At 33.4% G+C, this 25126-nt stretch overlaps 1 protein-coding gene and 1 non-coding gene across 3 annotated transcripts in view; both read left to right on the plus strand.

Annotated features, from left to right (window-relative positions):
• The window catches only part of LOC118203526 (uncharacterized), a 294354-nt gene that overhangs the window by 172050 nt on the left and 97178 nt on the right, over window positions 1-25126 (plus strand). The window lies entirely within an intron of this gene.
• On the plus strand, window positions 14106-14179 carry TRNAI-GAU (transfer RNA isoleucine (anticodon GAU)). Its single transcript has one exon. It is a non-coding gene; the product is annotated as a tRNA-Ile (tRNA).

A 25126-nucleotide genomic window follows, 5' to 3' on the forward strand; every position in this document is an offset into this window, starting at 1 on the left:
TAAGAGTGAAAGCTTACTTTTGGTCGCACTGGGCAATAAGACACTGAAGTTGATACACAAACTGACGTAATTCACTATTCTACTAAGAGTTTCAAATGTAAACAAATAGTGACCTCGTTAGGCTTAGTAAACTTTAAATTGTTGATAATTTTAAAACATAAATGTGCTTAAAAATTTTTTAAATTTTAATTTATTTTTTTTTAAATTTAAATTGTTGATAAGTCTAAAACTATTGTATGCAGATTTACTAAAGGCATAATACCTTTAACCGGAACATAGGAACAACATAATTCAATTCCATTTAAAGAAAAAAAATGTGAAATTTACCAACATATAAGAATTAAAAACTGAGCACACCAAGCTGGGTGACAGAACATTTGGTGCGGCCGATTACGACGAAAAGGGTGTTTCAGAATTACATATTATAGCAGTGCCGTATACAAATTTTTAACGTTCTACGGCTACTTGTTTTTGACTTATACGAGATACATACGTACGTACGTATAGACATTGCAAAAAAAAAAAAAAAAAAAAAAATTATGAATCCATTTTACAATCCGTTTTGTAAAAAAGAGCTCTTTATTCTGTCCGAACGCACAGATGTCACGCAAAAGTATCGTTCAAAATGATTCGAGAGAAGTCAAAATGGATACTTTCGTTGAAATTTGATACCCTAAATTTTTCGCGATTACAATACTACCTTTACTTCGTACAAATAATTGAAAAGGAAGCATTTTAAAAGAAATAAAAATGAAGCATTTCAACAAAGAGAGAAATAGAAAGACGAAAAAATTATAACTTGTCGTTGTTTGATTCAATTAATTTTTTAAGAATTTTCTTTTTAACTTTTGGCTTATTTTGAAAGCATCAAGTAAAGGATAAGAAAAAATTGCTTTCTCATATTTCATACATAAAATTCTATGATTTAGTGTTTCCCTTTAGATATCAATATTTGACGATAAGCTAATTTAGAAGTTTTTACAGGTAAATAAGACATGCATTTCATAGTGCAGCTTTCAGAGTTTCTCTGTAAGTGCTGAAAAGAAATATTTTTATATGCCTCTCATTTACATTTTTCTGTTACAAACTTTGAAACGTGAGGGTATTATAATGCGATTTTTGTTCAAAAATTTTTAAATAATTTCGCGAAACGTTTAATTATTTGAAACGAATATCTTCGCAATTTTTCCACATTTAAAAACACTTCTTGAATTGAGGTATAATTTTTTAAACTAAGTGTTTAAAAAGATTATATATTGGAAATAGATCTAGATAGCTTTTCTCTGCTCACTTTCCTTGAAATCAAAGATATTTAAGTGGTATTTTGCAATTCTGATTATATTCTGATATATCTGAGCTGAGGTATTTATAAATTAGTGTCTTTTGATTCAGTTTTGAGTGAATGGACAAGCATTGTGGATTACTGCAGATGAAATAATGATGTAAGTGACGTAGTACTGATTCTTTGAAGGGGACGTAGCCAAATTCAAATGAGGAATTAAAAGGTCTCTTACCAAATTAAGTTAGTAATTTGTTAGTAATTTTCTTTCATATTTTATATCTTGCATATGCTCGTGCGTGTGTGTGTACGTGTGCATGTGCACGTGTGTGTGTTAATTTTCAGTTCAATTGAATGAAATGACAAAACAGTTGTGATAAAGCAATCACTGGAGATCAGCAGCTACTTATCATTGTCAACACCATCTCTCCGTTACTTACACGTTCCATTTACACGTAATGTTTCAAATTAATAATGTAAATATTCATGCTATAATCAATAGGTAGTACGTACATGCAGTTATTAAAACTAAGGTTTAGCTAAAAATAATAAAAGCTTAACTTTTATGATTTGCTTTCACTTGCTTTAACATTTGCTGAGGGCAAACAGAGAAAAAAACTGAGCACACAAAGCTGGGTGACAGAACATTTGGTGCGGCCGATTACGACGAAAAGGGTGGTTTCACAATTACATGTTATAGCAGTCCCGTATACAAAGTTTTAACGTTTTACGGCTACTCGTTTTTGACTAATGCGAGAACTAGACTCTGTTTTAAACCAATCAAAACTTGAACAAAACATTATAAAAAACTTAAAGCTTTTAATAAATTGACCGAAAAAAAATCTGAAAGCTTTCAGATTTTATATTACGCCCAAAAGGGTGTTACCTTTATTTATTAAATATTCCATAAAATTCAATTCAACAGCAATATCTCAAAATAATTTTAAAAGAGCATATCTTAAGAATTTCCTATACGCAGTCTCGCGCGCTGGTTTAAAAATATTTTTTTCCCTAAAGTGTTCTCATTGCTCGTTTTGAAATCGTTGAGTTTCTTAACCAAAAACTCATAAATGCTTTACAAAATATAAAATAGATAAAACAAATTTCAGATTCCAAATTTGAGCTTACAGATGCCCATATTCGTGTGGAAACGTACGTTAATCAAAATTGGATGCCTCTAGGTAGCGTTGTTTTATCGTAATGCGAGAAACATACATACATGCATGCAGAATTTATTATTTAATTATTTAATTCTTGATTATTTAATTTCGTTAAATGTTATACAGGGGGGTAATATCTGATAGGAACAATTTGAAAAGTGACTCAGACTTTTAAATTTTTCGACACAAAATGCCAAAACGAAATTAATAGCCCTTCTGGGGGTAAGGCCGTTTGGGCTAAGAGCTACATGTAGTTAAATATAAGGTACATGCGAAAGTTTAAATTGGAAAACAGTTTACATAAAACGTGATAAAGAGAGAAAACACTAAGATTAACAACACTTAATAATATAAATTCCTTAACAGGTTTGAGGGATTGTTCCATTCATGGGACTTCTTCAAACACCAGTATATTTTTTATTATTATTTTCCTTCTTTCCAGCAGCTCTTTTAAGAAATAATACTAATTAGATTTTCAGAATTCGCTGAAGCCATAATCTGCTTTTTGGAAAACGAAGCATATAAATTCAAGAGTAAAAGCAAATATATTTTGCGGTTACAATAATAAAATTGTGAACCTGAGGCTAGGGTCATGTATTTTGCTGCTTACTGAAGAACCAATAGTTGGCTGGACCAGTTGATAAAAACTTGCAGCGTAAAATGTGAGTGTAATTTTTAAGCCACTTTATTGATCCAAGACACTGGATAAATCGACCTTCACACTAATCTAGAAAGTGTATAAAATAATTTTGGCTCCATGAAATGGGAAATTTATATTAATAATTATATAAAGCTGTATAAATTGAAATATAGTATCTGAATTACTTCAAAAAAGAAAGAAAGAAAAGAAAACGAAAAATTCAAAATTGGATTCTTAGAGTTTCTGACAAAAAGAGCTCCTGAGCTATGATTTCAAAATTAAAATCTAAATTCTCTATATCCCTGTTTAGTTTTTACTTAATAAATAAATCGCCAGGTGCGTTCAATTGCACTTATGTGTATAATTTAAAAGGATGTATAAAAATTTTTTTAAATGAAAAAAATATAAAATTTGACATGTCCACTAGCAAATGACTGTTGTTATGCTAGCATCTGCTAAGTAATGAAATAAGATTAACTACAAGTTTTAAACTAATTAGTAATAATAATAAGTAATTAGGAAAGACTTCTAATGTAACATTAAATATGGTGTAGTAAAAATGAGTAATTCGTAAACGTAAAAAGCACCGAATTACCTGGATTATAAAACCAAAATTGGTCTCCAAATTTACCCACCAAAAAATTAAATTCGAATAAAATTTTAGTTTGCTACAGTCCAACGAATGTAAAAAGTTGTAGTGCTTTAGTTGCTAAATAATTAATTTTTTTTAATTCAGTGCTTGAAAAAGTTGTAGTGTTTTTAGCGCAAAAACATTTTTGAATAAATAAATAAGTTCGAAGAAGCTTAAAAATATTTGAAATGATGAAAAGAAGCGCGTTGTATTAAAAAGTGGGATGAAGTTATGGCAGTTTCATAAAACGTGAGCAAATCTGTTAGCAATCTTAGCGGATGCAAATGAAGAATTCAGAAAAAAATCTAGAAATTACAAGAAACTTAAAAGTGGGATGAAGCTAGGGCAGTTTCTAATAAAACGTGAGTGAATCTGGGAGCAATCGTAGAGAATACACATGAAGAATTCAGCAAAAATGCTACAAATTATAAGAAATCTAAAAGTGAAAAAAATAAAGAGAACGAAAACAGTTGTCAAATTGTACGGAATATAGAGCTCACTTAAGAGGGCTCTCTTGAGACTTGGACGTTGAAGTAGATCCATTTTTTAAGAAAAGAAAAGTATAATTATTAGACAGTCTAATCTAAATTAAAACTAATTAGAATGCTGACAAGAATGCTTAATTCAACTGAGTTAAGGACATCAAACTATACCGCCACAATGATTTAGGTGTAGCCTATCATGAAAACGTGCAGTTTGGTGGTGAAAATAATTTTTATATTAAACAGTTATTGTTTAGCTAGTTTTTTTTTATGAAACTATGTGGAATTTTATTATCTTTTAGCATTTTTAATTAATAACTTAAGCTCTTTTGTAAAATCATTGCTGTTTTTATAAATATTTTTGAGTCTTCTGTTTCATTGATAATAGTTATCAATCAAACAAAAAGAATCCAATAATTATTTTGGAGATATTGGAATGTAATTTGTTAATAATAATCTTCTTCGGTGTAATCTTTTTTAGTTTTATGAGTTGAAAGCATTTAGGATAAATATCTTGTTTTTCAATTTCATTCAAATTATTAACGGCAATGATATCATCTATATACATGCAGGTAAATTTGAAAAGTTCTAGTTTATGATAATTGTTAATGAAATTGTATTCCCTAACGAAGAGGAACATGTTAGAGATGATAGCTGAATAGTTAATAACTTTAGAAATACCGTTAATTTGCAGAAACATTTTATTTTGATATTTAATAAAATTGTGAAAAAGTGTATATACAAGATAAGAATCCCATTTGAAGAAAGCAGTTAAGTCTTTAATGTTGGGAAATAGTTGATAGCTCAATTAAACTGCTGTAAATTTCATTACGAAGCAAAGTGATGTATAAGTTCTCAAAACCATAGAAGTTAACCTGTAGAGACATTAAGTAATTTTGAAGCAGGAGAGATGAAAAATGAGCAGTGCCCACGCCGGGATCCGAACCACAGACCTCTTGAATAGGCGTTGAGCGTGCTACACCACGAAGGCATGCTACGAAGGAGGATGAAATACCCTATAACTGTATGCCCAAAATTTTTCATTGATGTCACACTTTTAAATAAATAGCTGCTGTTGCCAACTTTTTTGTTTCAGGTTAGGATAATTGACACGATATATTAGTGCCATGCAAATTCTTTTATTGATATTGAGAAAAAATTGTCATATTATATTAAATTTAAATCATGGCGTCATACATAACCTGAAGTGTACAAAGTTTTCGTTTTCTGCTTTGGCAACAAAAATCTACTTGCGAATTGGTTTTTGCTTGGAAAGAGAATGAACTGATTCATATTGAAATGTTTTTGTGCATCTTTTTTTCAGGTGTACATATAACTTATAAATTTTGCTTTGACCGCAGATAGCAACTTTGTGTACATTACATTAAATTTAGAATTCTTTTTTTTTTTTTTTTTTTTTTTTTTTTTTTCCAGATTTACAGTACATAGAACTTATAAATATTGCTTTGGCAGCAGCTCGCTCATCTGGCGGGCTTGCTCGCTAGCATTATAATATCACTCGCAATTTTCCAACAGTCTACAGTTACAAGCATAGTTAGATATAGTTAACAGTACTCGTACATATGTAAATAAAAATATTCAGAAGAAAAGCTCACAGAAAGGCAAAGTTCGGGCGCCACTGTAGAGACATTGGTTATTTTTTTGGAAGCAGAAGAAGTGGACAATGAGCAATGCCTTCGCCGAGAATTGGACCACGGACCTCTGGAATACGCGCCCAGCGTGCTGACCACTACACTACGAAGGCAAGCTAAAGGCGGGAGAAATACCTTATACCATCCTATCGTCAAATTCCATCACGGGAATAAATCAGCTGCCAGCATTCGAGGTAAAATTTCGTGACTTCAGAATTTCCTTTAGTCTGAAAATAGTATGCCTTTTTCTCACTGTTTACCTTACTCAGTTTTCTTAGACGTTAACAGCATATAAAGTGTGAAATTCAACAAAAAGGAATGTTCTGCATCTTCTCGTTGGCTTTCATACTTCAAACTTAAACGGCTGTAGAATTTAGCAATATATTCATCAAAATTCTTTTTGCATGTGTCTCATCTGCGCAAAGAGCTTCCCACGCATACCTGTGGGTCGCAAAGGGTTGGGCAACGACGGCCTCCGTTAAAGAAAGAGGCGTTCAATGTAGGACTGCGATGCATGGGAGTTGGCCGAGGTACTTGTCCTTGAAGTTTTTGGAATAGGTTGTCATCCTTCCTTTGCAGAAAGATGGAAATGAAGTCGGCCGGTTAAATCATTTCTTTCCGAGATTGTTGTCACTTCAGAAAATGGTAGGAGACGGCCTTGAGGGCATAGTTGTTGATTTGTGGAAAAGTGTCTTGTTTCGCCTGTCCGTGCGATTGTGTACATTTCAGTTTTGGAGGTCGCAATCTCATAAGAATATTTCACATTTGTTACTTTATTTTCTCTCATTCAGAGATTCTGCGAAAATTATATGTTACCTAAGCTAAGGGGCTGATAACCATTCTTATAACATCAAATTTTATTCACTTTTAGGCTTAATGTCTCATAGAATTACCTGAAAATTCATGCAAAAGTTTTAGTTTACTATTGCAGCTAGAATGATACATACACTGATTATTCTACGTAAAACTGTAGTATTTTCATTTTCCAGAATATTTTAAAGTTATTTCTCCTGGCTTTGTGGTGTAGCGGTCAGCACGCTCGGCGAGAAGTCCGTGATTCGAGTTCCGGCGACAGCATTGCTCATTTTTCATCTCTCCTGCTTTCAAAAAATACCTAATGTCTCTACAGTGGAGCAGGAACTATAAAAGGTGGTGGATGACGAATTACTTAGTAAGGTAAATAGTGAAAAAAGGCACACTATTTTCAAACTAAGGAGATTCTTTAGTCACGAAATTTTACATCGAATGCTGGCAGCTGAGTTTATTCCCGTAATGGAAATTCGATGATAGAATGGTATAAGGTATTTCTTTAGCATGCCTTTTCGTAGTGTAGTGGTCAGCACGCTGGGCGCGTATTCCAGAGGTCCGTGCTCCGATTCCCGGCGAAGGCATTGCTCATTTTTCACTTCTCCTGCTTCCAAAAAAATACCTAATGTCTCTACAGTGGCGCCCGAACTAAAAGGTGGTAAATGATGATTCTCCACACTAGGATTTGGCGATAGGGTCCCCTAAACCCCAGTCGCCCTTTAAAAAGAGTAATATATAGGGTATTTCTCCCGCCTTCTTAGCTTGCCTTCGATGTGTAGTGGTCTGCACGCTGAGCGCGTATTCCAGAGGTCCGTGGTTCGATTTTTGGTGAAGAGGTTTCTCATTTTTCAGTTTTCTTGCTTCCAAAAAAATACCTAATGTCTCTACAATGGCAAACGTATTAGTAATTATGCAACTGTTTACTTCTTTATAAAGCTTATCACTAACCATTTTTTTCTCTTTCTAGCTTTATTATTAAGCATTATTTCTTTCGCACTTGCACTATATAAAATTCAATAGCAAAATTACAAAAATTTTTACAGCAGCATAATAGTATACGTTTAGAATTCCTGATGCACCGTTAAGTGTTGGCATATGTTTTTGTGTTTTTTCAGTATTTTCTCAGTTTATCGTATCAATGTTCAGTTTTCTTACTAAGATGATTTTACAACTTTTTTTCTCTTTATTATTAACATTTTGTTAATTTACTTTTATTTGTTAAATATCACGTTCTTGGTTCTTATGCTATATAAAATTCATTTGAAGAGCAAAATAGCAAAATATTTAAAAGCAACTATCTAAAATTTTCAATAGACAGTTTCGCGTGCTGAAGATAAAAATATTTTATTCACTGCTCGTTTTGAAGTCGTTGAGTATGCTAATCAAAAATTCGTTAAAGTTTTGCGAAATGGGAAATACATAATAAAACCATTTTTCGAAATTCAAATTTCTGATTTCCAGATATCCATATTTAGGTAGAGGACTACGTTATTAAAAATTTGAAGTCTCTAGGTTCCTTAGTTTTTTCATATTGTGAGAAACATACATACATTCATGCAGATTCTTCATTAGTTAATTTCTTTAAATACAGTACAAAGTCTGTAATCCGGAAGTCTATAATCCGGAATGATCTATAATCTGAAACTCAAAGCTACAAACTTTATGAGCATGCGTTTACGCATGCTCGTTTAATGTATAACGGACAGTATAAGCTAGGCCAAAATTATCTAAGGCATTTCAGTTAATGTTGCAGATTGCGTTGTTCCTTAATTTTCTAATTGGGTCCGGCTTATTATTTTTTGCAGGCTGTTAGAACAATTTTATAAAAATTAAGCTTGAACTTTCGATTATGTCAAAAAGAGTTTCCAAGTCTGGAACTGCCAAAGGATCTACAAAGCGAAAGCATGTTTCGATGTCCATTAAACAAAAAGTGGAATTGCTGCAAAAAATGGATAAAGGCCTATCCGTCTCAAAATTATGCGAGAATTATGGCATTGGAGAGTCCACTATATATGACACAAGAAAAAAGAAAAAGGAACTTTTTGAATTTTTTGTTGAAGCATCTTAAACAACTTACATTGAAAGAAATATTTAATAAAGTAAACAAATAAATATTAAGCTTTTTTTTTTTTTTTTCTAAATTTTGATAGCCTTTAGATCATAATTATTCTTTATTTTACAAATTACGATTTCATATTTTTAATTGTATAATTTCTGCATGCCATCTTACCAGATTTAAATTGATAATCCGGAAAAAACCCTAATCCGGAATCGCCGAAGTCCCGATGAGTCCGGATTATGGACTTTGTACTGTATAATACAGAGCGATAATATTTGGTGGCAACAATTTGGAAAGTGATACAACGTATTTAAGTGATTCGATCCAAAAAGGCCTTTTTAAGAATAATTTCCTCAAATTTTAAGCAGTAGAATACCCTATTTCAGTGTATTGAGCAGCAAAATCTCGTTTAAAGAACGGAAAATGTAAACGCCATATCAATATTATCCAACAACGTCTCAGTATGGTATAAAATGTTTATTTATGTGTTTGTTTTGTGTAGATAATGCCTAAAATCTGTTTCAGCCTTGATACAGTAAGGAATTAGGTCTATACAGGCAAATACCAAATTTAAATCATGTTTTCCTTCCCTTAATGCATTGAAATTTGGCCTAAATGGCAACTTGTTCATAAACTGAACAAGGTCAAAGTTGGAACATTTTCCTAATTTCCTGATAATCCTGATTAAAAGCTAAAGCCAAGCAAGTTTTCTTTCTTCATCAGTAATAAATTGCGTTATTATATTTAATGTTTTTAACTTTATAAACATTAATATTAACTTTAAAACTTAGTGTTTCCTTTACATGAAGTTGAAAGATAAACTAAATGTAATAATAATCTGTAATTTCACATTAGGAGTAAAGTAAAACAACATTCCATTTCTTTTCAAAATTGCATAAAATCATTTGCTTTCAATATGCTGTTTAATATACTGATCAGTAACTCAATTCATCTAGAAGAAACAAATGACATTACCAAGTGCTAATATGCTTTAATACAAAAATTATAATTTAGTATTAAAAATCGGATTTTCTATTGAAAACTTAAGCAAGCTAAATAATTAACGTACAACATAATCGTTTAATAAAGTAAATAATTTAATAAAGTATCGTAAGTCTCAAAATGAATAGATAGAAAATCTTTAGTTTATATGGTTGGAGTTCACTAGCGCTGTCGTTTTCGGAAGTTATTCAAAATTCCTTTCAACTTCTCAGACATAATAAAATTTATATTAAGATCCTTTTGCCTCTTCGAAGCCCGATATACATACCGCAGCTTCCTAAATCATACCTAGACAAGTTCTCGTAAGTCTAAAATCGAATATTTAGAAAATCTTTAATTTATAACGTTCGAGTTCACTAGCGATGGCGTTTTCAGAAATTAAAAATTCCTTTTAACTTCACAGATATAAAAAAAAATTGCATTAAGATCTTTTTGCCTCTTAGCAACTCGATATACCGGGCACAACTTCCTTAATAGTACTTAAGAATGTTCTCATAAGTCTAAAATAGAATATATAGAAATTCTTTAGTTTATAAGGTCAGAGTTCACTAACGCTGTCGTTTTCAGAAATTATTTAAAAGTTTTTTCAACTTCGCAGACATAAAAAAAATTACATTCAGATCTTTTTGCCTCTTCACAGCTCGATATACATACCACATCTTACTTAATCGTACCCAGAAATGTTTAAGGATTTCCTTCTGTAACTGCCTGAATCCGATTAACTTTGCAAAAAACAGCTGATAATTTGGTGGAAACAAGATAAGCTTGTTGTAAATATAATCCACCTAAAAATTATTTGAATCACAAGTTCCATTAATTTCATTAAATTTTAACTCAGTTTATCAGCACAAAAGTGTAGGCAATGATCTCATACTTCTTAGAATTCTTCCTTTTCCTTTCTACACCTACTTGTAATTGAAGCTCGTTTGCTTTAACGATTTTTATAAATTCGTAGGAGACTTGAACTTTCTCTTCTAACCAAAGAAAACTTTTGGGATGGTAACTCTTCATCCCCCCTCTCATGGCGGCCTACATAACATCTTTTGGATATTTGCGTGGTGGCACCCAGCCCGAATAGTTCGTCGACACTTTCCGGAGAAAAGAAAGAGAGAAGTAAACAATCCTAAAAATTGACGTGTCTGAAATATAAAGCATAAAAACGTAAATTATTGAAAACTGATTTTTTACTGAAATGGACCAGTATAATGACGTTGAAAGAAAAGCTGATTGAGTTATTCAAATTAATTATGAAGAATACTTAATTAGCAAAATCTAACTATTACTAACCATCTGTTTTGGAAGCTTGAAGCAGTTTTGAGATTCTGTGCTGCTTTTTAGTCCAAAGGGGCAATTTGCCCTGAAAGACTATTATTTTCGTTTTGCCATTTTGCGTTGGTTCACTGTAAATGTTCGATTCACTTTTCAAACTGTTGCCACCAAATATTATCGCCCTGTATTATATTTAAAGAAATTAAATAATGAAGAATCTGCATAAATGTAAGTATGTTTCTCGCATTGTGATAAAACAGCGGTACCTACAGCCATCCAACTTTGAATAAATTACGTTTCCACCCGAATATGGGTAATCTGTAAGCTCAAATTTGGAATCTGAAATTTGTTTTATCATCTATTTCATATTTTGTAAAGCATTTATGAGTTTTTGAATAAGAAATTCAACGATTTAAAAGCGAGCAATGACAACACTCTACGGGGAAGAGAACGTTTTTATCTCCAGCGCGCGGAATCGTGTATCGGAAATTCTAAAGATATGCTCATTTAAAAATCTTTTGAAATATTGCTCTTGAACTGAGTTTTATGGTTTATGTGCGAAGAACATGATATTTAATAACTAAATGTAACACACAAAACGTTAAAAAACGCCCCTTTGGACGTAATTTAAAATCTCAAATCGTTCAGATTTTTTTATTACAACTTATATTTTTATTAATTTTTATAATTTTTTTGACAATTATAATCTCCCCGTCCACCACAAATGTACAACTCAGGGCATACGAAAGTTAAGTTCTCTAAAGCATTAAATAATACATACATAAATAAAGGGAACTAAAATAGAGAACAACAGTCTGGAATTCACAAAAACATATAAGTTCACTGGCCAAGTCTCGTCAAACATTTTATAATCAATCTGCAAGGCCATCGAAGGTAGGGCAGGAAAAAATTAAATGCTCTACATCTTGAGGTACTTTTCTTGAACACACACATAAATTATTTGATCTTACATTGAAACGAAACAGGTAACTTGCAAATTTACCGCAACCGGATGAAAACTGAATTACTTTAAAATTAATAAAGAGGAAAGACTCGGAATTCAGTCTATAGTAAATAGAAAGATAGAACGTTTTAGTACCCTCAGCCTTACGAGATGAAATATATTCCTCATTCCACTTAGCTAAAAGCTTATTATAATGAAAGGACTCCCTATAGTTCTTTAGAATACTAATATTGATACCTATGGGTAAATTTAAAGCTTCTTTATTATTATTATTAAGACATCAGCTCTTTCATTTCCGTAGAATCCATAATGACCAAGCACATAAGCAAAACGGATATTAGTTCCCTTACTTCTAAGCGAACGGGCTGCATATTTCACAAATGCACATCTGTATAGCCACCGAGGGAGTGGCTTCTAGAATGGACCAATGGGCTTCTAGTAACATTTCTGGTATTTTATATGACCTTTGCCGCGCTTTAAGCAAGATGCTTATAAATGGTTTGTCACGCAATTTTCTGTAAGAAATAATTAATACATTGTGGATTTCTTGTGAAAATTTTCATTGCGAAGCTAGATCAAATACAAGCATAGTAATATATGTAAATTATAGAAGGTCTTAGCAATTTTTATTGCAGTCGATATGAAAAATATGTTTTATAATAATAGCCAATGCACAGTTTTATTCAAAGTGAATCTTCCTGATTTGCATTCCTACAGAGTTAAATTTCACATTAATAACTGTTCACTCTTAAATGTTGCTCAAGAAATACTGTGCAGACCTAATGGATGTATTTTATTCACAACGAATATTTTTAATCTTTTCGTAGAAACTTTTAATGTTAACAGATCATTCACAATTTTGAACCTTAAACTTTCAAAAGCAAAGAAATGCCAGCTTTGAGATAAGGAAATATTAGATTCATTGTAATACTTCCAGATATTCTCAGATCAATACAAATATTTACACTTGAGTTCTCTTAAACCACAGGTAAACGAATAATATTCGAGGCTAATTGCATCTTGAATCATTTTCTCGATATAAAGAGCAATAATATGCCACGAACATTAGCGCGTGATAAGTTTCACGAAAGCGAAATGTTGATGATTAAATAAACTTATAAAACGAAAGCAGTACGAGATTTTGGTTGCAGTATTTATATCCCATATATATAACTGTGAAACAAAACGTAAACAACAACATGCGCATCCACAGTTTCAAAAATTAAGCATCGCATGAGTAATTGAAGCTCATTGGTCCGTTATTGAAACCCCTCCCTCAGTGGCGGTACTGATGTGCACTTGTGAATTATGAGAACGGGCAGTTAAAAGAGTTCCGATTACCGATTTGTCGCTGTTGGTAATACTGTTCGTTCAAAAGGTGAAGAAAAGCAAGAGAATCTGATCATATAAGGTACTTTGAGGATGCAGTTCCATTATCCTTGATCCACTTGATGGCAAGCTAAATACCGAGAAGTTCTGCTTGAAAAACTGTGCATTCATTTCGCATAGGGTGCTTAAAATAACAAACCTCAGATTGGTCTTCAAAGATAGAAATAATTTATTACTTTGTAGAGTCTCACCTTCTTTGGAAGCTTAAACTCATTTCGAGACTCAGACTGAACCTTATCATTATGTCCAATAAACAAACAACGTAAGAAGGGTGCAAAAGACACTTTTATTAAAACTCAATAATTTAACAGAAGGCACTTCTTGTGCTTACAAAACCTGCCAGCACTTATGGCGTAACTGATGGTAATGAATTAAGTTTGAAAACTGAACTAAGTCGGAAGTCTACAAAAGGTAACAGAATAAAATATCCGCAAGTTGGTTCAAAACCTATTCCTTCGTGACAAGCATTAATGGCAGGAACACCGCAACGGAGTAGACAGACTGCTATCTAAGAGATTCAGCTAGTAACCTGAACTTCAGGCGGAAAACGCTCTGATTAAACAATCTAAAAGCCTTCATTTAAATGCTATCTCTATATGGTATTTTCTCCCTCCGTCCAGCATGGCATCTTGGTGTAACGGTTAGCACATATCGACGAGTATTTGCGAGATCCAGGTTCGAGTGCCGGCGAGGGCATTGATCATTTTTCACGTCCCCAGCATCAAAATAACCTAATGACTCTATAAGGTATTTATCCCGTATTCCTAGCGTGCCTTCGTGGTGTAGTGGTTCTGCACGCTGGACCGATATTCCAGAGGTCCGTGGTTCGATTCCCGGCAAAGGCGTTGCCAATTTTTCCTCTTTCCTGCTGCCAAAATTATACCTAATATCTCTACAGTGGCGTTCGAACTAAAAGGGTGTTGGTTGAGGATTTTCCACACCTATTATTTGGCGATTGGGTCCCCTAAAAACCCCAGTCGCCCTTTAAAAAGGGGAGTATATAAGGTATTTCTCCCGCTTTCCTGGCGTGCCTTCGTAGTGTAGTGGTTCTGCACGCTGGGCCGGTATTGCAGAGTCCGTGGTTCGATTCCCGGCGGAGGCGGTGTCAATTTTTCATCTTTCTGCTTCCAAAAATATCCTAATGTCTCTACAACTCTACACCTTTTTCTACTTCATTTGAGTATGCAGGAACAAAAATTTGCATTCTGGCAGGAAAACAGAAATTCGAGAATGATAGTAAAGATAGTTAACATAAGATAATTGGTTAGATAAAAATAAATAAATCCTTACAACTTTCAGTTTCTAGTTTCGTTTGCCTGGACCTCGAAAACTAGACTAAAACGCAATCTTCTTTCCAAAGTTTAAACTTAAAGATTCAAAAACGATTTGAGTAATATTAAAACGATGTTGAAGTTTTCATAAGGATTCTGCAAAACTGCAATTTAACTCAAAACTAGCATTTAAAGAAAGAATCATACACTGATTTATTCCTACAAGGACTGCTTAACTGTCCGTGAAAACACATTGATTGTCAGTTTAGTGGAGAAAAGTGAGGGTAATTCAAATGGTTCTAAGCAACTGCTCGAGGTGCTCATCAGCTGATATGTTTATTTTGAAAGAAAATTTAATGCTCGAAAATTTTATTACATTTTATTACAAAAAAAAAATATTTTTTTACAAAATCAATTATTTTATTACGAAAGCAGATTTATTGCAAAAGAATTTAATTAGATAACTGTGAGCAAGGTCAGTGAAAAGTGGAAAGCCTGAGTTTTGTTCTTAGTGAAGTATATTTGGTGTTACTAAAATTACCATTTTTTTTTTCCAATGGCAGATTGTGAACCATTACAAATGTAACCTCGTCCCTTAATCTATACAAGGCCGGATGTGGTGGTCTCTTTATTATGAAGGCACCTAATAGGTGGGCCACCATCGCCTTTCCTATGAAGGGACGGACAGTTACAGCCATGCCTTTCCCGGGATTCGAAACCAGGCCCTTCTGCATCGCAGTCAGCTTCCCTGACCACTATACCGACTGGGCGGCAATTACCATTTTAGTAACTGTAATAACTGTAGGGTTTACTTTATTTTCCTAACAGTTAGTTTTATTTTGGAACAAGCCTACTAGCCTTTACCTACTAGTTTCCCACCTAAGTTTCCCTGCCGGAATGGGTTTTCAGGATTTCGATTTGTGTAAATGAGGTAGAAACGACTATTTAAGCTGAATTCTGGGTCACTTCAATAGAAGAGCGTGTTCTTCCTTTTGGCTATTTTGTTGCTGCTAGTCTGAGCTTACTGTTTTACGGCGACACTGTTACGTGCCTTCTAGTATCCGGCGGTGATCTTAAATAAGGACCAACTCTGCTGGTCAGTTTAGTATTAGATAAGTTTTCTTTTTTTTCTGTCATACGTGGAGGCTTATTGTAAGCCTGAGAAGGGACCATCTGTTCATTTATCTTGAGTTGGAATTAAACCCTTCCTTGGAACTTGTTACTTACAAGAACTCAGCTAATATTCGCTACTCAGTTCTTCAATATTCTAGCTCCTAAGGAACTCTAATTGAATTAGGATATTACACAACAGTTTAGAAAGAGCTAGATTAAGTGCTTTTTTTGCCAGCTTCTTATGAAATTTGATAAATATTTCATTCAAATTCTTTCTTCGAAATGAAAACATTGAAGAAAATTTATATACAGTCAAAAGTCGTTAATTCGGAAACCCATAATCCGGAATAATATATAATCCGGACCTAAAAACTACAAAATTTATGCGCATGCGCTGCGTTGACGCATGCGCGTAAGACCTCTAGGGTTGCGAATATGCGTGTGCGCATGCGCATAATACGTTTACGCATGCGCGTTTAATGTATAACGGACGGTATAAGCTAAGCTAAGATTATCTAATACAGTTAATCAGTTAATGTTGCAGATTGCGTTGTTCTTTAATCTTCGAATTGGATTTGGCTTATTATTTTTGGCAGACTGTTAGAGCAATTTTATAAAAGTAAGCTTGAACTTTCGATTATGTCAAATAGAATTTCCGATATATATTTACTAATATGTAAAGGATCTACAAAGCGAAAGTATGTTTCGAAGTCCATTAAACAAAAAGTGGAATTGCTGCAAAAAATGGATAAAGGCATATCCTTTGTTTCTCTAACCATTCCGAAACCTGTTTATCAATTTCACGCTGCTCTGCGGCCGGGGGGGGGGAGGAAACGCAGCGGCGCGCAATGAATTGGAAGTTGATCTGTCAGCACTATCCTTATCTTCAGGGCAGATGTTGTTATTTTATTTGGCTTATAATTCCTTACTAAATGTAGTATTTCATCTCGATGTACTCCGTCTTTGATATGATTTAAATCAAATTCCTCGTCATTATAATTCGCTTCCGATAGTGAAGAGGTTATTGAAAACGAAAAAATTTCGATTGACAAATTAGTCGGTATTCTCGACACAGCAATTATAGGACTTGAACAGCGGAACTTTGTAACTGAAGAAGAAATTATGTCTGTTTATAGAATTAAAGAGAAAGTATTATCACATAAAACGAAGCAACTTAAACAACTTACATTGAAAGAAATGTTTAATAAAGTAAACAAATAAATATTAAGCTTTTTTTTTTTTTTTTTGAAAATTAAATACCCTTTAGATCATAATTGTTCTTTATTTCATAAATTACGGTTTCATATTTTTAATTTTATAATTCCTGCATGCCATCTTACCAGATTTAAACTGATAGTCTATAATCCGGAAAAATCGATAATCTGGAATCACCGAAGTCCCGACGAGTCCGGATTAACGACTTTTGACTGTATTCTATTGCATTATTTGTAAATGGAAACTAAAAGTTCCCGGCCGGCTTTTGTTGAGTCAGAGAACTTTGATGATGCTTTCAACAAAGTTTGACAGATAGATAATCATACCTTTCCTTTCCTTTCACTATTCTTACACTTTCTTCAGAATAAATTTCTATAACTACATATGACATTATTTTAATTGTATTGTGTCTGTGCTTAGCTAGCAGAGATTGCGAAACTCTTACGCTGATTTATTCCTACCACGACTGCTTAACGTAATAACAAAAATATGCTTATAATTTTTTTTTCTCTTAATGAGTGCAAAAAGTCGTTAAGTAACTTCACTTCCAACAAAAGATAGTGTTTTGTTTCAGTTACTAATTTAGTGTCTGTATTTTGCTTAATTTTTATTTTTTGTTATTCTGTCTCAAATCAGAGAAACCTGTACTTTGTGACTTAATGGCAGCCAAACGACCACGCCTTCTTTCTTAAAGCTCAGAATGCGTTTCTATGCATTCTTTTGAAATCGAGAATTTTAATAAAAGACTGTAAAATCATTTTTGTGGTTTGAATACTTTCCTGGTAAAAGGAAGTGAAATCGTTGGCTCAGTTTGTAAACCTAATTTCAGTTTTTCATCATATAAACTATTTACAGTGGTTTACTATCGGCATACATTTATTTCATTACATGTTGTTAGAGTATTATAGGATATTATTTATGGGACAGATATTTTCCTTTTATCTATTTCCCAAATGAAGCACAACTTAGTATAAATAAAACTTTAAAGATTTCAATAGTTCCTAATGCAATTTTAGTTTTGTCTTTGTTTTGGCTTATTTATTCTTACTATTTAATGCTTACAATATTTGTTTTAATTTGTTCAATTTATTAACAGAGGTATCTACAGGCCAAGAATTCGTAAAGAGCAAGCTCTAATATTTTTTTCTGTCTAGGTATGCGTTTGAAGATGATATATTATAATCTCCATTATCTATTGTAAAAAATTATATAAAGACACTGGAAATTCAATTTTTAGTAAAGTTTAGCAGTTTTTAAGGATTTAGGTATTGCTTGTGATACTTTAATGAAACATTTGGAATAAAAATTCTGAAGATGTTTCAAACTTGCCAATGAAGTCTCAGTTTTTTTTTCCCATATCTTCTTTTATAAACTTGTCAGTTTCGTCATAATATTGTTTAAATTAAATTGAAAATAAAATAAAAATCTGAAAGGTTACAGATTCTAAATTACGTCCAAAGGAGCGTTTTTTTAACATTTTGTCTGTTACCTTTATTTATCAAGTATCACGTCCTTCGCACTTAAACCATAAAATTCAGTTCAAGAGCAATATCACAAAATAGTTTTAAATTGAGCATATCCCCCCTTTAGAATTTCCGATACAGAAACTCACGCATTGGAGATAAAAATGTTTTTCTGTACAACGTTTCCATTGCTCGATTTAAAATCCTTGAGTTTGTTAATCAAAAATTCGTTAAAGATTTACAAAATATGAAATCGGTAATAAAGCAAATTCCAAATTCCAAATTTGGGCTTCGAGATGCCCATATTCGCAGTCGGATTACATCATTCAAAATTCGATGGCTCTAGGTACCGTTGTTTTATCACAATGCGAGAAATATACATACATATTGCATATTTTTTATTATTTAATTTCTTCAAATATAATGCAGGACTCTATAATTTGGTGGCAACAAGTTGAAAAGTGAAACGGACATTTATAATAAACCAACGCAAAATCGCAAAGCGAAAACAATAGTCCTTCAGGGATAAAGCCCCTTTGGACTAATAACATTAGAGTAATAGTAAACTATGCTTAACTTTCCTTAATAAAAGAAATTAATTTATTATTATATTAATTATTTGTTCAATAAGTGAAGTTTACTTACATATTTACGAAAATGCTTAAAAAATACGGTGAACATGTACACCGTGTTCACTAGAGTTCTTAAGCGAGATATTTCTAATATTCTCTTCTTCTCTAAATTACTTTAAATTACTAAATTAGTCATATGAGGGGCGAATACGGTTACAGTTACATATGAAATCAGTTACAGTTGTGCAATTACAATACCTATTACGGTAATACAGGGACCAGGCCAAAATATTGCCAAATAGTTTTTGCGACTTTCCGTGATTTCTCGCCAAATATGGTGACAGAAATTACTCGCCAAAACCATCGCCAGCTTTGGTATATCTCTCCAATTTAGCGAGATAAGCATTTACCAAATGTCAAATAGACTTGTCCCTGTATTCTTATTGTTTCGGCAGAGCATCGTCTCTTTAGATTATCATGTTACATTATACAGAAAAAAATACAACAGTTTCACATATAATTTCACTTATATTAGTTATATATGTACAAAATTCCTAACAGTAGTTTACTACCATGTGCGTTTTTTTTCTCTGACTGGGTCATTGTAAACATAAGAAAATGCCAAATATTAGAACATATGTGTAACTGGTAAAATGCTAGTACATATAATCAAGCATTTTTCAGAGTTGTAAAGCAATCATGTATGCAGTAAGTTACAGCATACAATAACTACATATAATTAGTATGAACAATAATTGCATGTAAATACAATAATTATATTATATATAAATATATGAATCTTTTATATATGAATACATGGAACGTGTGTATAATGCAATCATGGTATTCGCATATGCACTGTGTAAAATTACCAGTTTTTATTTTTTCATAGCTCTCTCATTTTTTGAACAAAATATCGTACAATACTCAAGCGTAGTATAGTAGACGCAGTTTTAAATTTATCATACCTAGGCATATTTTTATAGAATCACGCACTGCAACTTCGTTAACGAAATAAATAAAGCGGAAGCGCGAGCTTCACCTCAAGGTTGAGAGCTCAGCTGTTCGGTGTTTTTGGCCTTGAGGTAAAGAGTCGCGAATCGCGCCCTTCCTTCATTTCCATATTATGCTCGCACCTTTCTGATTAGCTAAATTCGTATGTATGTATAAATTTTAGAAATGTATATAAATTATGTGGAAGAAAAGCAAACCAATCTAAATATAGAAGGGAATTTAGACATTAAAAAGAATGGGAAGAAATGAGGAGAAAAAAAAGACTCTTATACTAAGGTTTCTTAACCATTGTCTCCCCATGCCCTCTTTTGTCATTGCTAAACGATTATTCCTCCTTCTTCCTTTCCAAAACTCGAAAAATACATGTACATTTATTTAAATTTAGATTACTTTTTAATGTGTGTCGTAAATTAAACACGAAAAGTACAGTAAATGTTGATAAATACAAAAAACTGAATTAAAGTAGTTGAATTTCTAGTAGTAAAAGTAGTATTATAAGGTATTTCTCCCGCCTTCTTAGCGTACCTTCGTGGTGTAGTGGTCTGCATGCTGGGCGCGTATTCCAGAGGTCCGTGCTTCGATTCCCGGCGAAGGCGTTGCTCATTTTTCAAGTCTTCTGCTTCAAAAAATACCTAATGTCTCTACAGTATATCAAAACTAAATACTTAACTGGTTAATAAAATACAATTCAATCACCCCCTGAAAGTATGAAATTCACACCTAGGTTAAATTGCCGCCTGTTTGAGAATCCGTGTCTTACACTGACGTAGTGTAAAATTGTTATCGCTTTCAAGAGCGACTGAATTCCGTTCCTCTTCTTCAAGGGCAAAGGTTTTTTTTTTTTTTTCCTCCCTTCCAGAGGAAGAGGGATTTATGCAAACCACTCTTGAAATCAATAGAGATTTGTTCAAAATTTAAGCTAATCTAAATTTGTTTTCTTGATTATCTTATTTTATTATTTCTCACTCACCTAATGAATTTTATTTAATGATCATACGATTTTTTCTGCTTTTGCAAAATATGTTTTCGAAGTAGTCCAGAAAATATGTGGTAATAGTAATGAGAGTGTGAAGGAATTTTTCTAGTTTTTCCAGGTGAAAGTGTAACTTTCTGTATTTGACTTACCAACCAATCATAATGTACATTTTATCAATTAAAATTATTTTCACTTTGTTGAGAAGTAAAATTCAGCTTTTATATTCATAGAAAAGTCTTCCTCGTAGCTTAGAAATTATTTTCATAAAATATCTCCCTTTCGAGCTCTTATTTCCTCCCTTTCTGGAACATCCTGTGATATATGTAATTTTTGTTCATTCTTATTTTTTTTAATACTAATATGGTAACTCTAAAAAACAATAAAAATCTAATTAGAACACACTATTTCTAACATTTTCTTATTTTTTCTTCAGAAACTCGACGATTTCAAACTTATGCTTCTCAACTCTACACTTAAACCACTATAGTCTGGTTTTGGTAGCACACTCGGTGCATATCGAGAGGTCCAGGTTCGAGTCCCGGCAAGAGCATTGCTCATTTTTCATGTCTCCTATTTCAAAAATCCTAATGACCCTACAATGATGTCCGAACTAAAAGGTGGTGGATGATAATTCTTCACCGCCAGGATTTGGCGACCGGCTCCTCTAATCCGCAGTCATCTTTAAAAGGAGGAGAATATCAGGTATATTCTCCCTCCTTTTTACATGCCTTCGTGGTGTAACGGTAGCACACTTGGCTCGTATCGAGAGGTCGAGGTTCGAATCCCGGCGAGGGCATTGCTCATTTTTCATGTCTCCTACTTCACAAATTCTAATGACCGTACAAAGACTTCGTGAAATACTTGTGGGAGAATGCAAGATAAACGATTTATAGACTTACTGTAGTTCTAGTTTTATTACCTGTTTGTTCTGTTAATATGTTTGTATTTCTGACTATAGTTGTCTTCTAATCTGCCATTGGAAAAAAAAAAGTTTCATGAAACATGATCAAATGTTCCACGAAAAAGTTTCATGCAACATTTAATTGAGCTCAAAATTAAGAACTATAATATCCATAACTGAATTAAATCTAACCCATTCCTTAGTAACAGGATCATATTATCTCGAGCATATTTGCAGAAGTAATTCAAAATATATTCAGCAGAACCTAAGCCTTGTAATGACATACCTACCGAAGGTATTAAGTACTAAATTTGCATATAGGCTAATTAACTGGATGACCTTGACTGTCTGTTACCTAATAGGCTTGCTTCCTTATGTACGCCAACAGCTATAAAGCTCGTAGACTGGTTGAAAGCATCCTAAACTTTGCACTCTATTCTCCACAGGTGTCCCATGGAAATGACTTGAAAATTTACTTGCGGTTCAGTTCGCGGTCGGAGTGTTACTGAGGAGATGATTAGGTATGGTGGATTACTCAACATCTTGGATTCGCCTTTAAGTATTTTATTTGCATAGCAGGCGGTGAAATTAATTCAATGAGTAAAGGGTTACACACCAGGTGGTTGGGAGGTCGAAAGGTAGATCGCATGTCGATGAAAAGTCCCCTTCCTGTGCTCGCGTAAACTTCTTTCAAAACGCGGTTTGTAACGAAAGAAGGTTTTCATATTTCAAGATTATTTTCTCCTTTTTTTCCTGAGAAATTTCAGATGCAATTGTAACACGGTATATGTCATTAATATGTTCCAAATCCTTGAACTGACATATTCCAAACTTGGAGTATACCTAGATGCGCTTTTCCAGGAAGAAACAAGGGGAAAATAATCAATACATTCTCATGAAAAAATTTTCTTGGTATTATTTTAACACTCTTCAATATTAAAATACTGTTACAAAATGCTAGCTGCGGTAAGATAGCTTCCCCGCAAAACGGGTTTAGGGTTGCTAGAAAAAGCCAAGAAAAGGCAAAGTTGCCAGATTTGACGCGAAATCGCACATTTGGCGACAAAATTGGCGATATACCATGGACGGAGGGAAAATATTCTAGAACGAATTTTTACCAGTTTACGCCAGAATGTTCTCGAAGGCAGGCCAAAAGCTATATAAGCCCCGCCTTTACGTGGAGTAGCAGTGTATATCAGAAGTATATCTTGGAGTATATCGTGAGTGTTATCTAGTAGTATGTTGAGTTCTGTAAATAGTGTCTTGAGTTCCGAGATTAACTCCAGAGCGATCGACCGAGTCGGGAGCTGTATTTTAGTGCTTTGCCGTGAAGCTATCTTCACCGTTGTAGCCTGAAGGCTGTGTTGCTGATTGTTGCAGTATTTCTCGTAGTTTTCGACGACTGTAATCGTGTCTTTGGAACTCTCCTGTGTAATACTGAAAAATTAATTGCGTTTTGATTCTTCATCAAGTGTTGTCTTCAGTCGCTCCAAATCCACGAACCCGTAGAACGCAACAATATAAATGCAATTGGTGAAATATATGCTGTACATCAGTGGTCTTCAAACTAGGCTCCGCGGAACCACCGATAATCAAAATAAAAATTCGAAAAGGAAATTATGATGTACTCATAACGGTTGACTAGTGTTTATTAACTAAGAAAACATGAAGATGCATTACAGATTAGTTATAGACTAGTTTTAAAACTTAACATGTGGTCATTCTTTGTCAAAGAAAATAATGTGCAGTGCTCTTCATGATTAAACAGTTTGCTAATGGAAAATGAATTGAATTTAGATGAAAGTGTCAAAAACACAAAGTACCTAATGTACAATAGAGCAACTTTTTCAATTGATGAAAGCTATAAAAGAATACTTTCCAGAAAAAACTAAGGCTAATTGGGTAAAACATCCGTTCGAGTACTACCATAACGGAACATCTTATTGGTACATCAACGTATTTCACGTAAAATCCAAATTTAAACAAGAGTAGCTCCTATATTTTTGGTTGCAGATTCATGAGGAATACATAGAAGTTTCTCACACCATTTTAATGTCATACGGAATAACGTATTTAAGTGAAAAAGCTTTCTCAACGCACGCGGTAACAAAAAATATGCAATCTAATTAAATGTCGAATTTGGAACGCGACTGGAGATAACATCAATAGAGCTAGACTTCGGCAGTTTGTGTAAAAAAGTGCAAGCATAGCCCCGTCACTAAATATAATGCAAGGGTAGGTGACACAATTTTTCCTCCTCCTTTCGGCATGCCTTCGTGGTGTAATGGTTGGCACACTCGGCGCGTAATCCAGAGGTCCAGATTCGAGTCTTGACGAGGGCATTGCTCATTTTTCATGTCTTCTGCTTCAAAATAACTAATGACTCTACAGTGGCACCGGAATTGAGAAAGATGGCGGATGATGGTTCTTCACCACCAGGATTTGGCGATTAGGTCCCTCAATTTCCAGTTGCCCTTTAAAAGGGGTAGTATTTTCTCCCTCTTTTCGGCATGCCTCCGTGTTGTAATCGTTAGCACACTCGGAGCATATTCGAGAGGTCCAAGTTCGAGTCCCGGAGAGGGCATTGCTCATTTTTCATGTTTCCTGCTTCAAAATAACCTAATGACTTTACAATGCTATTAATGAGTAAAATACACATTTTTATGTAAAAATATTTTAATAAAAAATAGGATGTTTTTCTTTAATTATCTTTACATAAAGTAGTCGTAATATACTGATGTATTTTAAATATTATTTTATGATTTATTTAAGACGGATGGGATTTCCCGAAAATACCTTGTAATTCTAAGAGTTCCGTGAGTTGACAAAGTGTGAAGAGCACTGTTGTACATGAATGAAAATTTATCAAATTTGTTTATCTCTTTTCTCCCGTGAGATCCCTATTGGAACCTGGTGTAGGATCACCAGGTCTTTCGTTAGCCGATTTAACTTCACTTGTATTTTTTCCAGTCGCATATGCCGTCATTCTCGGCATACGACAGGCAATACCATCTTCATACTTTTCAATATTTTTTTTTTGTGTGTGTGTGTGTGTGTGTGTGTGTGTGTGTGTGTGTGCACAGTCGTGACTCATCAAACTCAAGTCGTATTCCAAACAAGCGTCGTTATACCAAACAAAATTTTCGCATCCCTACAGGACATATATCAAATTGGACTTATTTTAAAGCAGGCGTATACCGAGATACCACCACATTTGTAGTTTTCGAAAATAAAATTCTTGTCTATAATAGTCCAAAACCTATAATT

Source organism: Stegodyphus dumicola, chromosome 9 (assembly GCF_044657685.1).
Source record: "Stegodyphus dumicola isolate Sdum_Otavi_A_Nest chromosome 9, ASM4465768v1".
Lineage (NCBI taxonomy): Eukaryota > Metazoa > Arthropoda > Arachnida > Araneae > Eresidae > Stegodyphus > Stegodyphus dumicola.